Source organism: Camelus ferus, chromosome 8 (assembly GCF_009834535.1).
Source record: "Camelus ferus isolate YT-003-E chromosome 8, BCGSAC_Cfer_1.0, whole genome shotgun sequence".
Lineage (NCBI taxonomy): Eukaryota > Metazoa > Chordata > Mammalia > Artiodactyla > Camelidae > Camelus > Camelus ferus.
The window spans coordinates 22,201,176-22,223,692 of NC_045703.1; the positions used below are offsets into that span (position 1 = coordinate 22,201,176).

The 22,517-nt window shown below is 39.0% G+C and overlaps 1 long non-coding RNA gene across 8 annotated transcripts in view; it reads right to left on the bottom strand.

Annotated features, from left to right (window-relative positions):
• Positions 1 to 12,279: 12,279 nt before the first annotated feature.
• LOC116665292 overlaps positions 12,280 to 22,517 on the bottom strand; it is a 335,340-nt gene continuing 325,102 nt past the window's right edge. For 5 of the 8 annotated variants that reach the window (XR_004321832.1, XR_004321828.1, XR_004321829.1 and 2 more), the window contains 2 exons: positions 14,717 to 15,164; positions 12,280 to 12,968 (listed from right to left, as the gene is read on the bottom strand). This is a non-coding gene — a long non-coding RNA (uncharacterized LOC116665292). The remainder of the gene's footprint in view (positions 12,969 to 14,716; positions 15,165 to 22,517) is intronic. The other 3 variants (XR_004321831.1, XR_004321834.1, XR_004321830.1) reach the window with 3 other exon arrangements.

The following is a 22,517-nucleotide window of genomic DNA, read 5'->3' on the forward strand; positions in this document are numbered from 1 at the left end:
GTTTTGATGGAAGAACCGGTCATTAACACCAGGCTAGCACCATAGTTTACACCTAAAGATTATTTGTTATTATACCAAATTTATTCCATAGCTGGGACTTCCATTTTTCTTGCTTAATTATTTTCTTATCCTTATAATAAGCCTTGAACTAATATAACCACTACAGCAAAAGTCAGCAAAATGGCCTGCTTTGATAGCAATTTGCATGTACTATCCTGGAGGCCCAAGACAGAATCCCTTAAATGAGACTATAGGAGAAAACCAGACCGTGTGAGACTCTATTCATAGCAGTATGTTTGTGCAATATGTTTTCGGCTTTCTGAGCAGAGGTGTAAGGATGCCGAAAGGTAGGTTATAAACATTTCCACCAGCAGGAAGTAGTTTGATCATTTTTTCATTCTTATCTTGGTCAGCAGATAAAGTTCATAAATGCATGATGGTCATTTTCCTCACTCATGCCTCATGTTGTTTTGCTAAATAGACATCTATAAATGACTGTTTATATTAGCCATTAAGTATTAATGCCATTAAGTAAAAACCCATACTCAACTACCTGTCTTTCCAAGTAGAGGCTGACAGTGCTGAACTGAATCAGGACAAGCAGTGTAAACAGGATGGCGTATAAAGTGTGATCCAATATACAGAGGACAAAGTATGTATGAAGAGTAACTGATTAATAAAACATGGCTGGCCTTGATTCAGTTTATGAGAAACTTAAGACATTTATCAACATCTGTCTGAACCCAGTTCCAGTCTCTTAGACTCTGTTGTGGATAAGCTGATTAATAAAAGATGATGCCTTCGGAAGGAAGCTTAGATCTCTGTAAGCAATGACAAAGGAAAAGGCAGGGCTGAATCTACATATGAAAGGAAATCGTGAAAGTAAGCTAGTTTACCGCTATATGCCTGGCTGCCACTTCCCTATAACATTTCAGTTCCCTCATATTGGCTCAAGTCTGGAAAAATAAGAAGGAATTTCAAAAATTAAGTGTGGAATTAATTTACAAGACAGATTATAGGTTTTTTGTGTTGTGTGTGTGTATGTGTTTAACTCTGAAATATAATCCGGTTCCCTTGTGGCTTCCTCCTCTCGGTGTTCTTAACTTTGCAGCTTTCCATGTTTGTTTTTCATTTGTATCCTTGATCTTTTAGTCTTTCCTTTCCTCTTGGCTAGAATAAAGCACCAGGACTGAACAAGTGCCTCCCTTTACCAGCTGACAGACAGTTGCCCAGTAAACGTTGCCTTTAGGAAACAATCAGTGCCCTGTGTTCCAGCTTCCACTCGGCCATTCCTCGAACTATCTTCCATCTAACACATTTAAATCACATCTGGTCACTTTGGGACTTCTTCATTCAACATGCATGACCAAGGACTTGGAGGTAAAACATAGTAGTACTATGTTTAGTACTAAGGCAGTAATGCCTAGTCATAAACATGTCTGCCCAAAACATCCCATTATCTCCTAAATGTCTAGGAAAAATCACTACATAACACATAGGAGGAATGGGTCTACAATTTTTGGAAGAGGTACCATGGGTTAGAGACGGAATTAGAATCATAACATTTTTTAATGCTCTGTATGAAAATAAATGCTTTCCTAAATGCTAAACAAGGAAGCACAAAAAACTAAAGCTACACGATCAGCACATTTCATTAATAATGGTCAAATAATAAACGGGAAAATTTTGAACTCTTTTGATCTCACATCATTACAGGATGTCAAAGCACTGATTGCTCTGACAGTATACTTCATTGTCTGCAACTCAGTTTTGTGGCTGCGTCTAGAGTCTAGGTTCAATATTCGGTAAGAATCCAAACAGATAAATTGAGGAGGAAAATCAATGGACATGTGGGTTAATCCTGAGAGTGGGTACACTGAAGACCTGGTGGTCCTATGTTGGCTGGGCCATTTGTATGCATCTAACTAACTGCATGGTCGCACAATTACGACCCTTCTTTGTGCTCTGTAAAATTACTCTGGTCCAATTAACTGTGTACCAGTAAAAACAGAAGCAAAGGGCTGGAAGAAAACAAAGAAAAAATATTCTGACCTACTGTTAGAAACTGAGGTCTAAGAATAGCTTGTTGTTCTGATGATCAGGTTGTAGGACTTCTCCTCCAAAGCCAAAGACTTTCATTTATATGTAAAACTTTTATTTATATATAAATTTAAAAGACATGAAGAAGAGGCAGCCAAAATCTCACCAGGGGGATGATAGAAATCACTGTTGCAAAGCTGATCTATAAATCAATCTAAAGGGTCAAAAAACCCCAGAGCAAGAGGAGGGCGGGGAGCCAGGCTGCCAGTGTCCATGGGGGAGTTTCTGCTATTTTTGATATCCTTATTCCCTAGGTAACTGCAAATTGCCCAAGAATTCTTTATCTGAGACTGTTTTTGTAATCTAAAATAGCCCTTCACCCGCGTCAGTAACTTGCTGTGGCAATCCTGAGAACGTGATAAATACGAGACAATTAAAACTAAATAAATAAGATTTGTTTAGCCACTAGTGTATGTGTGTGTACGCATGTGTATGCACATGTTCATGTGTGTACAGCACATAGTATATGTGTGTGCATATATACGCATACATCTGAGAAAGAAACGACAATGATTCCCATACGTATGTTACCTGAAATTGATGGCATCCTATGAGGTTGTGACGGAGCCTGTATACCATGGAGGTGTGCGTGTGTGTTCTTGTTTGAGCAGTTGCTGACAGGAGCTGGGGAACTGAGACTGATAAAGCTGCAGGAGGGCTGTGCAGGCATAACCTTTACTTCATGCAGGAAAACCACCATAAAAAAAGAGTCGGGCCAGGCCAGACAAAGCTGCAAGCAGGACCGTCCGGTAATGTCCGACATGTGGTGTTATTTAAGGCTGCATCCCCCAGGGCTGGGAACCGTACTGCTGTTGGAATATCGCACTCTGCCGAGATCGCCCTGGTGGGGTCAGAGCGGGAGACCACACTCTCGTGGGTGAGAGGTCAGATTCCCTGCGAAAGGAGGGGCGTTTGGGCTCCCAGGCATCGTGGGAAGAGTCAGATCCTGGGTCAGGAGAACAGGGATGCAGAAAAAGCTCTTAAACAGGGTATTCCTTGAAGACAGAGATGGGTCACCTCTGTGTCTGTCAGTGTCGTTCCTGCTGGATCAGAAGCAACTGAACATTCGGTGATTCTGACTGATGAGTCATTCCAGGGCTCCCGTCCACACACACCACACTGTGAACCTAAGTCACTTGCAACTTCGCTTCTTCCTGAAGGTCTCCCTGCAGCATGTCTGGCTTCATCAAGATATCAAGGGGGTAATGGGTGGACAAGCATTAATTTAGGAATGATTTGGGTTCAAGTTCTCAAAACACCACTTATTTGCATTTCTTGACCAAACCACTACTGCACCCTCCACTTAGTCATTGGGAAAAGGGAGAAAACAATACTTGTCTTTTCTGGTGAGGACATCATAAAAGAAAGGATGTGAAAGTTTTTCATAAACCGTAAAACATTATTCATTCCCATACATTCCTGCCTCGGGCCCTTTGCACTAGCTTTTTCTCTGCCTGGGAAAACTCTTCACCAAGATATCCTAATGGTTGTACCCTTACTTTCTTCAAGTGTCTGCCAACTGGCACTTTATCAAAGAACCCTTCTCTGGCTGCTTAGTATAAAATAGTGATCTTCCCGACTCCACTGCTTTTGACATTTGTGCAAACTTCATTTTTCTGCTTTATTCTTCTCCAGAGCCCTTGCCACCATCCGACATAAATATTCTGGACATTCTCTAATTGACTTCATAAGGAGGGGGATTTTTGGCTGTTTTATTCACTGCTGTCTCCCTTGTGTCTAGAACAGTGCCTGACACATAGTAAGCACTTAATAAATACTGTTAAATGAAGGAATGAAATAATTCACTATTAAGATAATGGTTAGAGTTGCTCAAGTCTCCACAGCATAAATATGCCCCCAAATTAAAGAGGAGTCATTTCCCATCACTCTTGTCCGAATGCTGTGCTGTACAAACTTCTGAGAGGCCTGGGAAGGAACTCAGATCCATCTCCAGGCTCTCAGATGTTTTCCCTGGCCTGGCTCATTTTGAAGTATGTCTGGGAGAGCCTCTAACGTACGTGTGGCTCTTCCCTCTGTTTTGCAAGCCATTAGACCTCAAGGACAAAAATTGCATCGGTGGATGACTACACAAGTTTCCCTATGAACGGAGGTCTCCTGCAGGTCTAATAAAAAGATAACAGAAGCAAAGCGTATTCAGTTTCTCTTTTCCTAGCGTGTTTCCTTTAGATCTGCTGCCTGAGTTTCTCTGTCTTTCTCTTGGTTTCTCTGGGAATCCTGACTGCTCTAGGTGGCTTTTCAATGTTTGTAGAGTGTATTTTATTCATCAAAATAACATTCTGAGCCTTCTTAAACTTGGTTTTCTAGAAAATTAAAAGGCGTTGACCTTCTGGTCTGGTCCTTGATCCCACTGCAGGGCCTTTGTTCTGGAACTCTCTTCCAGCAGACATGTATTTATCAGCTAACTCACTTCTTTCAAATGTTGGCTCAGATTTTACCATCTCTGTGGGGCCAGTGGTGACCACCTTACTTAACCTTGCAAACATCCCCACCTCTTTCCTCACAGCCCACCCTGCCAATGCCAGCATCCCTGGTCCCCCAACCCTTTTTCCCGTCTTCTCTTTTTTTTTCCATAGCATTTATCATCTTTGAATTGATTATGTCATTTTACTTTTTATTTGCATATATTGTTTCTTGTCTGACTCCCTCCTTCTAGAACATTAGCTCCAGGACAGTAGGGATTGCTTTTATTTTTTTCTCGTTTCTGTACTCCAAGGACCTAGGGCAGGAGCAGGCACAGAGAAGGTGGTCAATAAATAGTGCTGAATAAATGAGTTGATGTTCAAGACGAGTGGGATGGTTTGCAGATCGCTGGCTTTCCTTGTCCTGATGAGTAATTGGGGGCATTCTGAAATGCTAATTCTTTGTAAAATGTATGGCAGCTAATTTGCTCCTGTTTCCTTCCTAGAGACATTTTGCTACATGAGCCATACTTCAGTTCCAGAAGCATGAATTGAAAACCTCCTAGGAATCAGGCAGTCCTGGTGCTGGGCACAAGGGAAGTAGAAATGAATAAGATATACCCTCTGATTTTAAGAACACAGAAATGGGAACCAATAAATGGTCATTCAGTATCGTCAGAGCAATAGTGGAAGCATACTCAAAGTAAAGAGACAGCCTGGGGGGAAGAGATCTGGAATCTTCCCATGGATTGGAAGAAGGGTATCAAGGAAGCCTTCCCAGAAGAGGTGATGTTAAAACTGAACAGAGGTTTCTCAAGATAAATCGGACTTGGAAATAGACTCTCAAAGTCAGGAAGTTTATTCCAGGCAGAGGGAACAGCATTAATGAAGCCGTCAAGCAAGTGGTACCTACGGGGATCTATAAGTTCAGTGTTGCTGTGCCACAGAATACAAGATAATTGATTACATTTGGAAAAGTAACAATGATCACCTACACACAGAGTGCTTACCAAGTGCCAGGCAGCATGCTAAGTCTTTACACATTAGCATGTTCAATCTTCCCAGCAACCCTGTAACACAGGCAGGGTGATCATTCCTATTTTGTAGACATGGAAACTGAGGCATAAAGAGATTACTATGTAAGACAACAATACTGCACAGGCTCTAAGAAATTAGGATTTTTTTGTTTTGTTTTCATTAAAGCAACTAGCTCAAAAAGTCTAGTTTAGCTGAATCCAGGACTGACCAGAGGAGAGCAAGAAAGAATAATGGGTGATTAAAGGCAGAGAATTTTTTTTTTAATCTTTGAAAATACTGTCATTTAAAGTAAAACCATTGTGGTGGTAGTAGTGCTATCTTAGCACCATCAGGATTTTTAGTGCATATAAATAGAAAGGAAAATATTTCTTATGTGACTGGTGAGCAAAAAAAAAAAAAAAAAAGAGTACAAAAAGTGGAAATAAGTATGCTTTTTAATATTTTACAGAAAGTTATATTAAAACTTTATAATGGCCCACTGGAAATTTATTTTCCCTCCTCCAGTAACAGTCTTAAATAAATATAATTACTTTTGGACAATAAAGTGCTTCAACATCGTATACTGAAAGCCAATAAAAAATACCAGTCACTTGGAAGAGTTCCTGTTTGGAGGCTGACCTGGCCCTTACACAGCGGAGTCAGAAGGTGAAAGGTTAAAAGTGCGTTCTTGATTTTAGACTGAACATAAAGTGTAGACTAGGGTTTTGTTTTGTTTTGTTTTGTTTTTCCTTAAGCCCAAGGTAGTTTTCTTTCCTTTTTTTTTAAGTTAATTAGCCACTCATGTGGACAGTCGCAAGGACCCAAGTCAATTAGGACACTTCGTAGGGAACTTTTCCAAGCTGAAGCCGCATGCCCTCTGCCTTTATAGGTGGTGCACTCTGACTACAGTCTCTTTGCAAGGAATAATAAAAGCCTAAATGATGGAGACCATGAGCTTGGGGTTAATGTCATAAAGGAAGGTCTCAGTATTTTGGCCCTTCCCCGCTGATGTGAAGTGTGTTATTCTCATTCGGTGGGCGGTGGCCAAGTGGGATGAGAGAAGCGCGTGCTGATCCGCGGCTGCTCGAAAGCCACAGGAAAAAGCATTGGCTGCATTTCCCATTTGGACTCTTGAGCCCCTTTGATTCACACTTCTTTTTCCCACATCAGATCTCTGCCATTTTATGTGTATGTCACTACCATATTCAATTCACATGTGAGAGCCGACGGCACAATGTAGCTTTTCTTATCCTTAGAGATACAACTGACAGCATTTGATCATTTTCTTGTTAGAATTATTTAGTATCTACCAACCCACCAGGATCTTTGCTTTCCTTATGCTTTACTGAAGTATGAATGATGTACAAGAAGTTACATGTACTTGATGGATACAACCTGAAGAGTTTGGAAATAAGTATACACCCATGTAACCATCACCATGATCTATGTTATAAATACATCCATCACCTCCAGAAGGTTACTCCTGCCCTCTTTATTTGTTATTATTACTATGATTATTATTATTTAATGATAAGAACATGTAACATAAGAGCCACTCCTTCAGCCAATCTTTAAGTACACAACACAGGACTGATCTCTGTAGACTCTGAGCTGTTCAGTTGGTCTCTAGGGCCTTATTCATCTTGTGTAACTGAAACTTGCTGCTCTCTGACTAACACCTCCCCTGTCCACTCTCCCAGCCCCTGGTAACCACAGGACCTTTTCTTAATGTGTGCTTGCTGCTGTACCCTTTTTTCCCTTTTTTCCTTTTTCTTTTAATGGAAGTATAGTCGGTTTACAATGTTGTGTCAATTTCTGGTGTACAGCACAATGATTCAGTCATACACATGTATATTCATTTGCGTATTCTTTTTCATTGTAAGTTACTACACGATATTGAATATAGTTCCCTATACTATACAGAAGAAATACGTTGTTCATCTGTGTTATATATAGTAGTTAGTATCTGCACATCTTGAACTTCCAATTTATCCCTTCCCAACCCCTTTCTCCCCGGTAACCATCAGTTTGTTTTCTATGTCTGTGAGTCTGTTTCTGTTTTGCAAATAAGTTCATTTGTGTCATTTTTTTAGATTCCACATATAAGTGATATCATATGGTATTTTTCTTTCTCTTTCTGGCTTATGCTGCTGTGCTTTTAATAGTACCAGCATTTTCATTTTAAGGAGAAACAAGCTTCCCTTGATAGCACAATGTCCTTACATTTCTAAATTTTATTTATTTTTTTTAAATATAAATTTATGTATCAATGTGGACTTTGAGAGCCATTTAAGAGGAAGAATTGACACATCTTAATGACTAATTGGACGTGGAAGATGACGGAAAGGGAGAATTCAAGAACAGTTCTGAGGTTTCTGGCTTGAGCAAATTTGTGACTGGTGATACTCTGGTGGGTGATGGCCAAGTGGAATAAGAGAAGCGTGTGCTAACCCAGTGCTGCTGTAAAGTGATCATAAAAGTCATTTGCTGCAAAGCCCAAATGGAGCAGGATCATAAAGGAAAGCAATGGTGCCCGCTTGAACACACTGGGCTTGAGGTGTCTGCAGGATGTCCAGGCGCAGAGGGTCAGTGGGTGGTTGGATGTCTGACTCTGAACTCAGGATGGGTCTAGGTTGAAGATAAGGCACAGGGGTCATTAGCATCAGGGAGGCTGTGGAAGCCAAAGAGGTAGGTGAGCTCATCTAATCAGAGTGAGTAGAATCAGAAGAAAGGGCAACATCCCAAGGACCCCCAACATTCTGAGGAGCTCTGGTGGAAGGGAAGTCACAGATGGACTGAGAAGGAGTGCTAGAGGGACATGAGAAGGATAAAGAGAGTGCAGGGCCCGAGAAACAAAAGGAAGCCTGTGTTTCAAGGAGCCAAGAGGGCTCAGCCAAAGAGTGGTTACCTAAGATCATAACTGCAAAGCAACCTTTGGGTTTAGCAATGAGGGCATCAGGGACCTAGACAGAATCACTTACAGTGGACAAGTTGGTGATCATTCCAAAATAATAATCTTAAACTGATAACATGGATCTTTACAAATTTACAAGGGATATTTACACAAAATGCCTCCTTTCATGCTCGCAATACTCTTGTTAATCAGAGATGAATGCTTCCATTATATAGATGAGGAGAGAGAGCCTTAGAAAGTCAAATAATTATATAATAGGAAAAATATAATAATAAAAGAGGGTCTTTTTAGAACATCTACTATGTGCAAAACATTGTGCTAAATATTTACTTTGAGCAAACAGATTGTACTGTAGGTTTTATTAACTCAATTTAAGGAAGATTCAGAGAAGTGGGGTAACCTTTCCAGGCTCGCAAAGCTAGGAAGTGGCAGAATGGGGCTTTGAACTCGGATCTGTGGAATGCTGAAGTCCAAACTCTTTCTACTCTTGAAGCCTGCCTCACCCGCCGTTCAGGTTTTCTGGCAAATATCGCTTGAAAACTTTTTCTTGAAAATCAGTAAGTGTTCTTGAGAGCACTGACAGAATCCAGTTTTGCACACTGAATTATTTCCTTTCTTGTTTATGTTGTCATTCAAAAGATGTGTCCTCCAAGGGAAGAAAATACATTGTAAACATAGTATTTGGTTGCACAGAAATCATATATTGAAGGCAAAATGTTTACCTTATAAAATATTAACCACAGAATTCCATAATGCGAAGACTATACCAAAGACAGTGCTGGATTCCATAAATAGAGGCGAGCCTTTGGAGGTAAGGGAGGCAAGAATGCTGTCTTGCTGAGGAAACTTCCGAGGGAAAATTTGCTTCTAAGATGGCGGCTCAGCCAAATCTTCTGTATCTTCTTCTTCCACTTGACAAATATCTGACATTTGTAGTTTTACGAGTGAGGGTACAAGTGCCTAGCATTCAATTTCGACCACATTAGTGATAAAACATGAACTACGTTTTAGATTTTAAGAAGAAATATACAAATTATATAAGTACGTGATTTTTTTTTTCTTCTAATAAACTGATCAGCTGGAATAAAGGTGAGAACTTAAAGCTAAGTTTGGACCTATGTGGTGGGAAAATGGGATTCATTGCATAATTCTTCAACTTTTCTCTATTTTTTTTTTTTGAATTATCCTAATAAGATGTTAGTTAAAAAAAATCAGAAAGGAAGAAAAGAAAAAACACCAAAGCAGCAGGAATGTAATAAGCTCCAGACCCCGGGAAGAAAGTTGACTCTATGAGTATAGCTGGATTGTCACCCTCACCCCCAGAGCACTCATTGATATCTTCATTCCAACTATTAGTATTGAGTTATTTTATGAGAAAGTTTAGATCCACATAGAACTAAAAGAGAGCTGATTTCTGTCCACTACTTTGTCTCCATAACAAAGTTACAAAAGTTTTCACAGTTCTCTAGTTTTATTTCCATTTCCAGGAAACTGTGAAAAATATGGCACTAATTTATGGAAGTTTCAGAATATAAATTAAATTTACAGTTATTAAATGAGCTATGATATAAGCTAATTTATAAAGCAAACTGACTTTATCATTTTATTTTTAATCTGAAACTAAGGTAATCTTATAACCTAAAGTTTGGAGAAAAGGGAAAGTAAAAAAATTCAGATCTTCTCTAAATACAATGGTTATACTTTTCATATATTTTTCTGGCTTTTTGTTTCCTAAAGATGCTTTTAAATGGCTGCAAAAATACAGGTTTAGACCTTCTTTTTTCACTTAGTGTTATATATTAAGTGTTTTTCTCTGTCAACATATTTAACATATTAAAGATTGCATAACCCTTTACTATTATAAACAGTGCTGTGATGAATCTTCAACTGCATGGCTTGTTTTACGTTTTGGATTAGATTCCTGGAAGTGGAATTACTGGGTCAAAGAGCATGAGATTTTAATGACTCTGTGTTTTAATAAATTGCTTTCCAAAAGTGCTGTACTAATTTGTATTATAAATGTAACGTAGAAAGTCATCTTTGCCAGTACTAAGTATTACAACTTCTCAAAGTTTGCGAATGTAACATGCAAATGATTGTACCTTATTGTTTTCATTTGTATTTCCATAAAATATTTTTAAAAAGTCTCCTTCTGCCTACCATGTGAGTTGACAAGCAGAAACCATGATGGTCAGTGGATTTCACAGTCCTCTTGGTTATAATTGTTTCCCTGTTGCCCACCATAGCAAAACCAAATTCCCAGCTCTTGTCTTTATTGTGTTGGACCAATTCTCTGTCTCCTCTCCTGTCTTCACAGTTCCCTTTCAATGTGCCTTAAAGTTCCCTGAGAAGGATCACCTGGGACACTTGTTACAAGTCTCAGAGCCCCAGTGGAGACCCCTGAGTTTGGTTCTCAAGGTGGGCCTCACAGGACCCTCATGTTACCCTCTGCATTTGTTTCTTCATGAATCTCCTTGGCTTCCTTTCTTTTACAGACTTTCATGCCAGGAATAGTCAGATAAAATTCAAAACTCATTTAGGAGATTATTTTTCCCAGGAAGTCCTCATAAGTTAGGCAAGAAATGAATTAAACATTTAGTACTAAAATGATGAAATACAGCTAAAAATGAGTGGTGATGTTCTTTGCCATCTGCATACTTTGCACTTGACTATGGAGGAAACAGAGCTTCTCTGGGTGGGGAACCCCAGGTGGCTGGATGCTCTTGCCCTGAACAGATTGACTCATCCCCTAGAGGGGGAAACTGAAAAGTCCTTGTGGAGAGAATGTTATACAGTTGTGATAGTTTCAGGTGTAGAGCAAAGTGATTCAGTTATATATATGTGTGTGTGTGTGTGTGTGTATATACACACACATTTTTAAGATTATTTTCCATTATAGGTTATTACAAGATATTGAATATAATTCCCTGTGCTATATTGTAGGTCTTTTGTTTTTTATTTAGTTCATATATAGTAGTATGTATCTATTAATCCCAAATTCCTAATTTATCCCTTCTCCATACCCTTTTCCACTTTGGTAACCATAGTTTGTTTTCCATGCCTGTGAGTCTATTTCTGGTTTGTAAATAAGTTCATTTGTGTCATTTTTTTAGAATCCACATGTAAGTGATATTATATGATATTTGTCTTTCTCTGTCTGACTTACTTTACTTAGAATGACAATCTCCAGGTCCATCCATGTGGCTGCAAATCACATTATTTTATTCTTTTTTATGGCTGAGTAGTATTCCATTGTATAAATATACCACAACTTCTCTATTCAGTCGTCTGTCAGTGGACATTTAGGTTGCTTCCATGTCTTGGCTATTGTGAATAGTGCTGCTATGAACACTGAGGTGCATGCATCTTTTCAAATTTCTTTGGGATCTATGCCCAGGAGTGGGATTGCTAGATCATATAGTAAGTCTATTTTTAGTTTTTTAAGGAATTTCCATACTGTTTTCCATAATGGTTGCACCAAATTACATTCCCACCAACAGTGTAGGAGGATTCCCTTTTATCCACACCCTCTCCAGCATTTACTATTTGTAGACTTTTTGATAATAGCCACTCTGACTGGTGTGAGGTGATATCTTATTGTAGTTTTGATTTGTATTTCTGTAATAATTAGCAATATTGAGCATCTTTTCATGTGCCTGTTGGCTATCTGTATGTCTTCTTTGGAGAAATGTCTGTTTAGGTCTTCTGCCCATTTTGTAATCGGGTTTTTTTTTTTTATATTAAGCTGTGTGAGCTGTTTGTATATTTTAGAAATTAATCCCTTTCGGTCACATTGTTTGAAAATATTTTCTCCCATTCTGTAGGATGTCTTTTCATTTTGTTTGTGGTTTCCTTTGCTGTGCAAAAGCTGGTAAGGTTAACCAGGTTCCATTTATTTATTTTTAAAAGTGAACTTGTCTCTAACGTTGCTAATCAGGGATATGATGTTTAGGTAATATTGCTGACTTTTCCTACCAGGTCTAGCTTAAACCATATTTTAAGGGCAATTGATTATAAAGGCATTGGTAATGATAAATAAAAAAAGATAAATCTATTTTTTAATTGAAATAGGGGTCTATTGTTTCAGGAGCTAGTCAAGTTCCTGGAAGACTTACACATGTGCACCCAGGAGTGGCTGTGGCGCCTTTGACTTGGTTCTGTCCCTGGTTCTTCCTGGCTTCTGATCAACCCTTACCTACTCCCAATTTGTGCTTGTTTTATCTCCAGCTTAGAGACCATGCACTTCCATATGTCACACTCCCCACTCCCAGCTGTGAACTTAGAAATGATCCAGAGTTGAACCTGATCCTCTGTGTGCAGACAATGAGACAAAGTGACACTCCAGAGACTGGAGAAGAATGAGAGAACATAGTAGAAAGAGATAACAGTGCCAGAAAACTTAACTCCTATGGGCAAGTCTGCCGGCGTGTCCACACGTAGCACCGTGACGGCCGTGCCAGGGTGCAAAGGGCATCTGTCAGCAACTTCGTGAAACGCTTTTCAAACTTCCTGCACATCTCAATAAAAAGAAAAAATAAACTCAATGATTGCCAAACTTTATCTTAATTTTTTTTCTACTTTATTGTCTTGTTCTGTTTTACTTCTTTGAGTTTTGGTGGGGGAAAAAAAAAACTTTAAGAGGCCAACTAATGCCCTTTTCCACTTTATGAACTAGGAAACCAAGCCGCCCAGCCGCGTCCTGCAGTGACCACAGAACTTATTTGTGTCAGAGGTACAATGCGAAGGCCCAATGCTTCACTAATTTCTATTTTTTGTTTTTTAAGCAGCACTAGAAAATCTCTTTTACTCCTTTTACTAGACATATGTTTAATTTTTAAAATAGTTTTGTATTTCTAAGCTCCCCTTTCCCCAGATATCTTTTTTCCTCAACATTTTCCTCTACCTCCTAATACACTTGGTATTTTCAGCCTTTTAATTCTTCTGATTTTCCCTTTGCATTTGATCTTTGATCCCTCTGGTTCAGTCTCTCTCTAATCAGCTTCTATCACCTATCTGTGTCTGTCATTTTCCTTCCTCGACATTTTCTTCTGTTTCACTCCTATTTTCTCTTGATTCTTCTGAAACTTATTTCCATAACCTTTAGCTCTCCGCTCTGGGTTCTTTTTCATCTTGTTTCTATCTGTATTCTTTCCTTCATGACTGCTGTTTCTACTAGAGCAGTTTTAGCCCTTTCTTCACTTTTTATCTCCTTTTTTGTCCTGTTTCAATATGACCCCTTTGTTTCACTGCCCTTTCAACACAGCAATGAAGGATGTGTGAGTGAGTGTGTGTGTGTGTGTGTGTGTGTTCGCACACGCACTTGCACATGCAGTCAGAATTACTTGGTGTGGGGCTGGAGAAAAGCAGGGAAAAGATTGAGGGAGACACCGAAGAATGTCTTCATAGAAGGAGAAATTCTTTGCTTATTTCCATCCCTGGGGATGTTAATCAGAAAGTTTCTTTTCTAATGCCCGTTTAATAAATACAAGTTATGTACATATGTTTCTTATATAAAAGTATCCTGAATCAGTACTATATGTGTGAAATGTTTCAATTTTCCTAAAACATTCTAAAACTTTTTCCAGATCCGTTGTACAAATAGTTAAGGAGGAAAGGGACTGCTTTCTGTGTTTTATTTGGACATATTTCAAGTACAATAAACACATGTTAAGATTATGCTTTGGACATCACAAAAATGCTTATCAACTATATTTGAGACAACTATAAAATCACCACGGTAGCATCAGAGTAAAGTTACTTGCCACATTATATACAAGAAAAATCTAGATATTTAAACATAGTACTAATTTTAAAAATTAATTTTTCTGGGCTCTAGACTTTGAGTGAATTTGTTTAATGTGTATTATTTCAGAGTACTGCTTTTTAACAAAAGCAGTTTGTCTTATTAATCAGAGTACAATAATAAAAACTACTCTGTGTGTGCATAGCCTTAAGTATTGATGCCTTAAATGCCTATCAGAGTGTATCCTATCTATACCATTAGGCAAAAAAGTTTTCTTTTGTTCCATAATCACAGCTTCTTACCCAGCTCCATGGCTGGGCCATTCAGAGTTGGAAGTGAGCCCATGTATAACTGCATACATCTAAGAATCAAACCTTAGCAATTACTGAGGACAATAATGTCACAACAAGAACTTAGAAACAATTCAGATAACTGTCATTCATTTTTTAAGTCTGAAAATTATAAGGCATCCTTAAATACTAATGAACAAACACGTAAATACACAAACAAGAGTATCCTTACCTTTTAATTACGAGATCTCTGCTCAAAATCCTGTAAAAGGATCTTTCCTTACAGCCTGTTTTTCGGTCATCCTATGTCGGTGAGTTTGCCTGGTGTTCTCCCAGATGACCTGGGTTCAACATCTGCTCTGAGGAAAGGTCCTCCTGGCTCAATAATTAGAATACAACGATCTTATTACAGTTTGAAAAATGATTTATTCATCTTTATTATACCTTGATTTTTGGCATGGCAGAAAACAGGGGAGAGATATTAAATGCAATTCCATGGGGCCAGAGATGGGTCTAATATTACCTAATATCTTCAGAACTGACCAGATCAAATTAGACGGTAATCCAGAGCTGGACAGGCTGACTCACACTTTGAAGAGAGGGGACACCGAGGAGGCTGCTGAGCACTTGATGGATCAGCAGGATCAGATGGCATGAAGGAGGGGCACTGCTCCATCCACCTGGGGAGCAGGAATGAAACAGATGAATGGTAGAAGGACAAAGGGGAGAAGCCCACGGAAACTGACAAAGAGGAAAGACTGTAAATGAAGCAACATGTATGCAAAAAGAACAGGACTGACCTGAAATGCAAAAATAGAGTGATTGTGTGAGGGAACGACTCCTTCTCTCCTTAGACCCTACTGTGGCCACTGTTTTTAAGTCACAGATCGAAAAGCTAAACAGGAGGGGTTTCTCTCAACAGAATGAAGGTAGAAGCACTGTGCCACACTTAACTCATTATTATTATCTCTTAACAAACAAACATGCTTGTCAATTCTCCACTTTCTTTTAATGCCAAATTCTGGATGGATACATTTAATTGCTGCCCCAACTCAACCTTTCACCTGTATGTAATTAAGTGTATATGATTTCTAAAATGATTCAGCATTTCTGACCATGGTCTGAATGTTTAAGTGTTAACACTATAGAACCTAGCATGGCATCCTGTACAGTTTAGCAACAATTCTAATATAAGGGACAATAATACACGTAAGAAAAGATGACATTAAAAATTAGCAATAATAAATATTTATTAGGTAAATGGAAAGGTCTGTCTCTATAAAATGTTGTGACATCATTCTGTTAATCCTAGTTATTCAGAATTTTTCTGTTTAAAATAAAATCATGTGATATGTCACTACATTTTCTCTTTTTGAGAATTATTTTGGATAGCCTAGGTTTTTTGCTTTCCATATAAATTTTAGAAATAATTTCAATTTCTGCAAGAACTCCTACTGGGGATTTTTACTGGAAAGATGTTGAATCTGCAGACAATTTTGGGAGAAGTGATAGCTTAACAACAGTGAATCTTCTGATCCACTGATATGGTACAGGTCTTGTGTATATTTTGTTAAATATACCTCTAAGTATTTAATAATTTTGATGCTGTTATAATTGGTATTTTTAAAATTTCAGTTTTCAATTATTTATTGCTAATGTGTAGAAATACAATTAATGGTGTATATCGCCCCGTTATTCTGTGGCTTTGATAAACTCACTTAGTTTTAGTAGAATATTTATAGATTCCTAAGTATTTTCTCTACAGACCTTTATGTCATCTGCAAATAAACATAGTTTTATGCTCTCCTTTCCAAAGACAGGCAGAAAAGTTGACATTGATCATTTTAAAAAATTGATTGGAAAATGCCATTCTTGACAAACACAGTCTTTACATGTTCAAAAAACAACTCTAAGTCTATTTAAAATAGGGACATTTTGGAGAATGGTGACTGGAGAAAAAACTATCCATTTTTATTTAACAAGGAGGTTTTAACATTTTTCCTGAGGAATGGTTTTGTGTCTTAGAAAACCACAATGGCTTCTGCAGCTAACATCTTAAATATGGGGAGAGGAGCATGTTAAGAAAGAAATAAAAATAAGTCCACGTGTTTCTGTAGATTTATAAATCATGAAATCAAGATCACAAAAAGTTAAGGGAAGAAAATAAGAAGGAAAAAGTCAAGATACAGAGAGAAAGACTAAAAGGGAATGTGAGCTATTGCCTTTGGAAGTCAATACATCAATAACTTATCTCAAAAGATTTCTTGGTTCTTTCCAAAAATGCAGATCCTTTGAGCCCCAAACTGAATTCACCAACTTCCCTCCCAAACCAGTTTTGTTTTCCTTTCTCCATTCTTTTTGAGTCATACCACCTTTCCCAGCATCCCTGGTAGAAACCAGTTAGTGGCCTTTGGCCCCTTCTTTCCCTTCACTTTTGACATCTAATGGAGCCCAGTGCATCCTGCCGAAAGCCTCTCCCCATGCCCGCCACCACCCACTTTCCCGTCATGCTGCATGGCAGCCTGCTTCCCCTTTCTCCCAGGGTCGCCTGAGTATCAATTACTCATCCCAGGAGCAGAAAGGGAAAATGTGCCTCTCACAGGTGCTGATCACTGGCACAGACCTTTTCTTTTGTCTCCTCACCTCTCCAGTTCATCTTCAACCAAGAACCAGAAACATATTCTTCAAATACCTCAGTGACACTATGCCTTGACCAACATCCCACACTGGACCCAAGCAGGCTGGCTCCCTCTGTCTCCTGTCTACCCAAGACCTGCAGACCCTGCCTTGCCCCTCTTGGGAGGCAGTCCCCAGAACGCCAGTCCTCCACAACTCTCCTCCTTCTGGGCTCCTTCATCCATTCATGACAGTACCTCTCCTGTTGGCATTTAAATGTTCGTTGCTATGTATATCTTTAGAAGTTTCGTAGGTCTAAGTCAGAGACTGTAAGGTTACCATAATCTTTTCCATCTCCCAAACCAATCTAGCAGGATTCATTAAACACTGACTGGGGGAATAAGTCAGGAAATCTGTAAACACAGTCGCTTTAACACACATCAGAGCTTTTTTTTTTTTTTTTTTTTTTTTTTTCTTTTTTCTGGGCTTTTGGTATTTGCCCAAACAGGATTCTACTAAAATTAAAGAAAAATTAATTTATGGTTTCAGATTTTTTTTTGGAGGAGGGGAAAGGACTTGTGTAATATTTTCAGGTAATAAATGACAATGATGATTGTTGACTGTTGGCCACTTACTATGTATCAGTCACTGTAAGTGCATCAGTTCATTTAATCCTTACAGCATTCCTGTAAAGGGTTCACGTGACTCTCACTTTGCAGGTGAAAAAAACAGAATCAGAGAGGGGAGGTAACTTACCTAATGCCACACAGCTAGCTTGTTTCAGGGCTAGAACTTAGATGTAAGGGAGGTCTGGCTCTGTCTTAGTCAAAGCAAGTTACTATAACAAATTACCAATTTATTTTCTCACAGTTCTGGAGGCCAGAAGTCTAAAATTAGGGTATCAGCATGGTCAAGTGCTGGTGAGAGCTCTCTTCCTGGCTTAATGACGACCTCCTTCTCTCTGTGTCTTCATATACTTCCTCATATTCCTCTCCTTATAAGGCTACCAATCCTATCAGATTAGGACCCCAATTTATGACTTCACTTAACCTTAATTACTTCATAAAAGTCCTAGCTCCAAATACAATCACATTATGGGCTAGAGTTTCCATATATACCCTTGGAAGGGACACAAACACTCAGTCTATAATAAGCTCTAAAAAATGTGGGCATATGGACTGGGCATTACAAAATGAGACTCAAGAAACCCACTCCCAAAGATGGATGGTACAACCACGAATTCATCACAAATTTCAACTCCCAGACTCAGCTCCCAGTAATTCAGCATGCCAGGTCAGGTCACACTGACACCCTCCCCCAAATCCTACCTTCTCACCCACCAAGGAATTTCCATGTTTAAAAATAGAATAACAATTCTGAAAAGGTTCCAGCCCGTACTGTCCTGGATTTCATGGAGATTTCAGAATGTGAATTTAGGGAATATGACACTGAGGGACACTTTCAGGTGAGGCTGCACTGAGGCTGGGTTGCCCAGGTTCTGTGGGTGCTGACAACGCCTCTGCCCCCATCACTAGTGCTGGCTGGACCCTGCTTTGATGATACAAAGAGGCAACCGGTCAGAAGGCACCTCCTTCTAGGTGGCCCCAGTAATAAAATCCCAGTGTGTCAAAAGCGCGCACAAGCAGGGTAATTTGCTGTAAGGCAGTTGAAAGTTGAACATCTCGGCTGCTGCAACAAGCACCAGGCTTCCCCGGGGGAACAAATCCACAGTGTTCGGATTCCTCATGAAAATAGCATTGGCACTCTACTTCTGCCTTAGAGAAACAAGCCTGGTGCCAAGTAGAAGCCAGACGTTCCTGCATTTTTACCCTCCTCTGCTGTCGTCTCTCAGGGATTATTGATATTTCAGAAAAGAGGTATTTCAGCCATTTTCATGAAAAACACATATCACAAATATTTTTGTCCTTTTCTTTTTTTAGTTTTTGTTATTTATTTTATCATCTTTTAAAAAATATTCCTATTGCAATTTGTTTGGCTATATTTAGACTCTGTTAGACTTATTTAAATAAGTGAGACTTATTTTTTTTATTGTTATCTTTACTGCCAAGGAAATCACGCAGAGTGGTGCTGGTTTCCTGCTGGGTTCTCATCCAAATTCTCCTCCCTCTGCCTCCAAGACCCTTTCCCTCTCTGCTCCTCTGCATGAAATTTAGCAGTATGAACTCAGCATAAAGGTTTTATCCTGGCTTCTTGTTACCGTTGATTTAAAAAAAAAAAAATCGGATGATCAGAGAGGCAAAAAGTAAATCCCTCTTTTTCGTGTGAAAAGCAGCAAGGACATTATTTGGTCTAAATTGGAGTTCGCTGTAATTCTGCTCCCCTGGTGATCAGTTCAGTCCATCCGGAGAGAAAATGGAGGTGATGATTCCCAAGCATACATTATTAAATGTTCCCAATAAAAAAAAATGTGTAAAAATGATATTAAAGCCCTACCTGATGGCCAAGAAAATGCATCTGAAGTTGAAAATACCAAAACTTGTTCTCGGCCCCAATTTTTGTAATTGGTAAGATTATTCAAGACTCATAAATGAACTGACAATAATAAATTCACAGGTATTGCATGAAAATGGATGTGTCATGCATTTTTTTATTGCCACATTGCTGATTGAGCAGGACTCTGAGAGGCAGCCTTTTTACACTAAGACCTCCCCACAAATGTCACACATTCTTACATGTGACAGTTATCTCTGCCAGGAAACTCTTCTACACCAGCTTAAAATACTCTTGAAATAACATGGGTTCACTTCGTTTTACTTCCAACTTCTACAGCCCTGGAGAACAGCTAGTCATGCAGAAAAGCTTCTATTTTCCTACATTCCAGACTAAACCAGAAGTCCTTTTACAGTCACCCTAGCAGGTCTATGGTGCAACCCTTGTCCTTCAATGGTCTTTGTGTGTCTGCTGAGCGGCCTTCCAAGCTCTTTTACAGTAATGATTTCAGACTTGTGTACAGTCCAGGTTTTCCCCTGTAAAGCCACAAACTTCTTGAGGATAAGGACCATTTTGACATCCTTATGCTGCACAAAGAAGTGTTTTAAACCTAGTAGTAATGAATAAATGTTCAGTAAGTGTATTAATTTAACACAGTTTGCATAGCACTCACACTTGACTGTAAGCCCTTCTGTGTGCTTTACAGGTATTAACTTCATGGAATCTTATAGCATCTCAATGGCATAAATACTATTTTCATCTCCATTTCACAAACGAGAAAACCAAGGTGCAGAGAGGTTAAGAAATCACCCAAAGGTCAGATAAGTAATAAATCCCTGAACCAGGATTCAAACTTCAAAATAAGGAAGTTGCACACAGCAAAGCAGCATACAGGTTCTTTAAGAATATTATCTGTCTTCACATGCATAGTGCACCTTCAAAGCTAAGTGTATAATTTAGACATTAGTTAATTTTTAAATGACTAATTTTGACATATGCAATAATATGTAAGCACTTGGCTTTGTCGCTTCAAACCCTGATATCGATGAGGCCAGAATCAATTCTACTATGACCATTATCAGACACCTAGAAAAACAGACGAAGCAGCTAGCTAGCTAGTGTATTCATTAAGTAACGGCTATGACTCGTTTATCATTACATTTTGTAAATATAGTATTTTTGGAATCAAAATGAGTTTACCAAATGGAATAATAAAAAGGTATAAATGCAAAATTTTAAAAAAGAGCTGTTTGTGTGCTGGACCATTTTCTATCTAACCTCTCCCTGAAGAAATAAATATGCAAAGGTATGGACAGGTCACCCTCCAAACAATTGTTCATAATACTGTACCTGCTTAGGAACAGCAGTTACTCATCATGAATTTGCTGCGACAGATTGTTTTTTGCCCTAATTACACTGAATCAAGTGTTGCCCGTATTCTACGTACAGTCTACTCTGAATGATTCTTGCTTTCAATCTCTTGTTCTCTTTTTATTCTACGTTGATTCCTTTCACATCCAGTTAATTTCAGGGACTTGGCACTCCTTTCCCAGTTTATCACAGTCATAAAATATTTTGGCATTGTTTCCAAAATTACATCATCCACCTCTTTTAGCATGCACACACAATTTCACCACCCAAAGTAAATGACAAAAATTCTTCTTCAGGGAACATCGATCAAGTGAATTGTTGGATATGTCATGCAATTTTCGACAAGGATAGGAGATTAGGAAATTAGTCTTGAGCCCTTTGAAAATAATCACCTTCTCAATAGGTATATTGCCCAGGTACAAAGGATTCAAAGGCCATCCCCAGGAATTTATCTAACTACAAAAATTCCTATAAAGCAGGGAGAATATTATTGTGCCAACTCAAATGTGACCAAGAAATATTGTATTCCTTTAGTTTTTTGAAAAGTTGACTTAACTAATATGCAGTCCCCATCTGACTAGTGGGAAGTTAAGTCTTCGTCACATGGGGATTCCTTCCCCTTCCTGGATAGTGTGATGAGAATCTGGAGGCTTAAGTGACAGAGAAGGGTGTCCAGTCTTCCATCCATTGTCATCAAGGGTATCATCATACAACGGCCCCTGCATGTTCCCCTGCCGTCCAGGGGCAATTTGCTGATGCGCAGCATGTAGGGCATAGGAATGTTTGCCTTGGTCCATTCCCAGGATCCAGCCTTCCTAACTGGGCCTGCCTTTCCCTCTGAGGTTCTGCCACTTCCCCAGAGAGTGATCAAAGTCAAATGCCCCCACTAATTGAAGTATCTGCATGTTTCTCTACTGTTTCTCTACTTTTCCAAGCTGGGGTATATCTTCCTCTTGCCCCGCTTCCTATTTATGGGCACATCCTTCCAGTTCCCTTCTGGAGACTTTCAGTTTCTTCTACAAGTTCAGGTATTTACAAAAGACAGGGAGATCCCAAGACTGTAGACAGAGTCTATCTGAGCAATGAAATTTTCTTTGGGCAAAGGGCTGGGGGAGGGAAATATAGGGAGGAAAAGAACTAAATTAGCATCTGAGTCAATCATTCTGACATACCTGGAGACAGAGTTCTTGCTGTTACTTTGCTCCCACTGTTGGCCAAGGAGAAAAGGCTTGTTTGCCATGCAGAGACATATCAAGGTGTGATCTTGCTAGGTCAGTAGTATCAATAAAAGCCTAAGAAATTCTGAGGACAGACTGACCTGTCCTACACAGAACTCCTCTCTGGGACAGGCTAGAAAGATCTGCTTATAGGGAAACTGTTCAGGGAAAATTTGAGACAAATTTGAACAAGGAAAGTCAATGTGTTCAGTCCTTTCTTTAAAGACTCATGGAAGGAAAAAGCTGTAAGAATGCAGGTGGTGAGAAATCAGATACAATTTCAAAATCGGTGCTTTTTCCCATCCTCAGGGACAGAAAAGGAAACAACATTAAAGCATCATGAGAGTACAGAGCTGTAGTCTCTGTATGGTAAGAGCT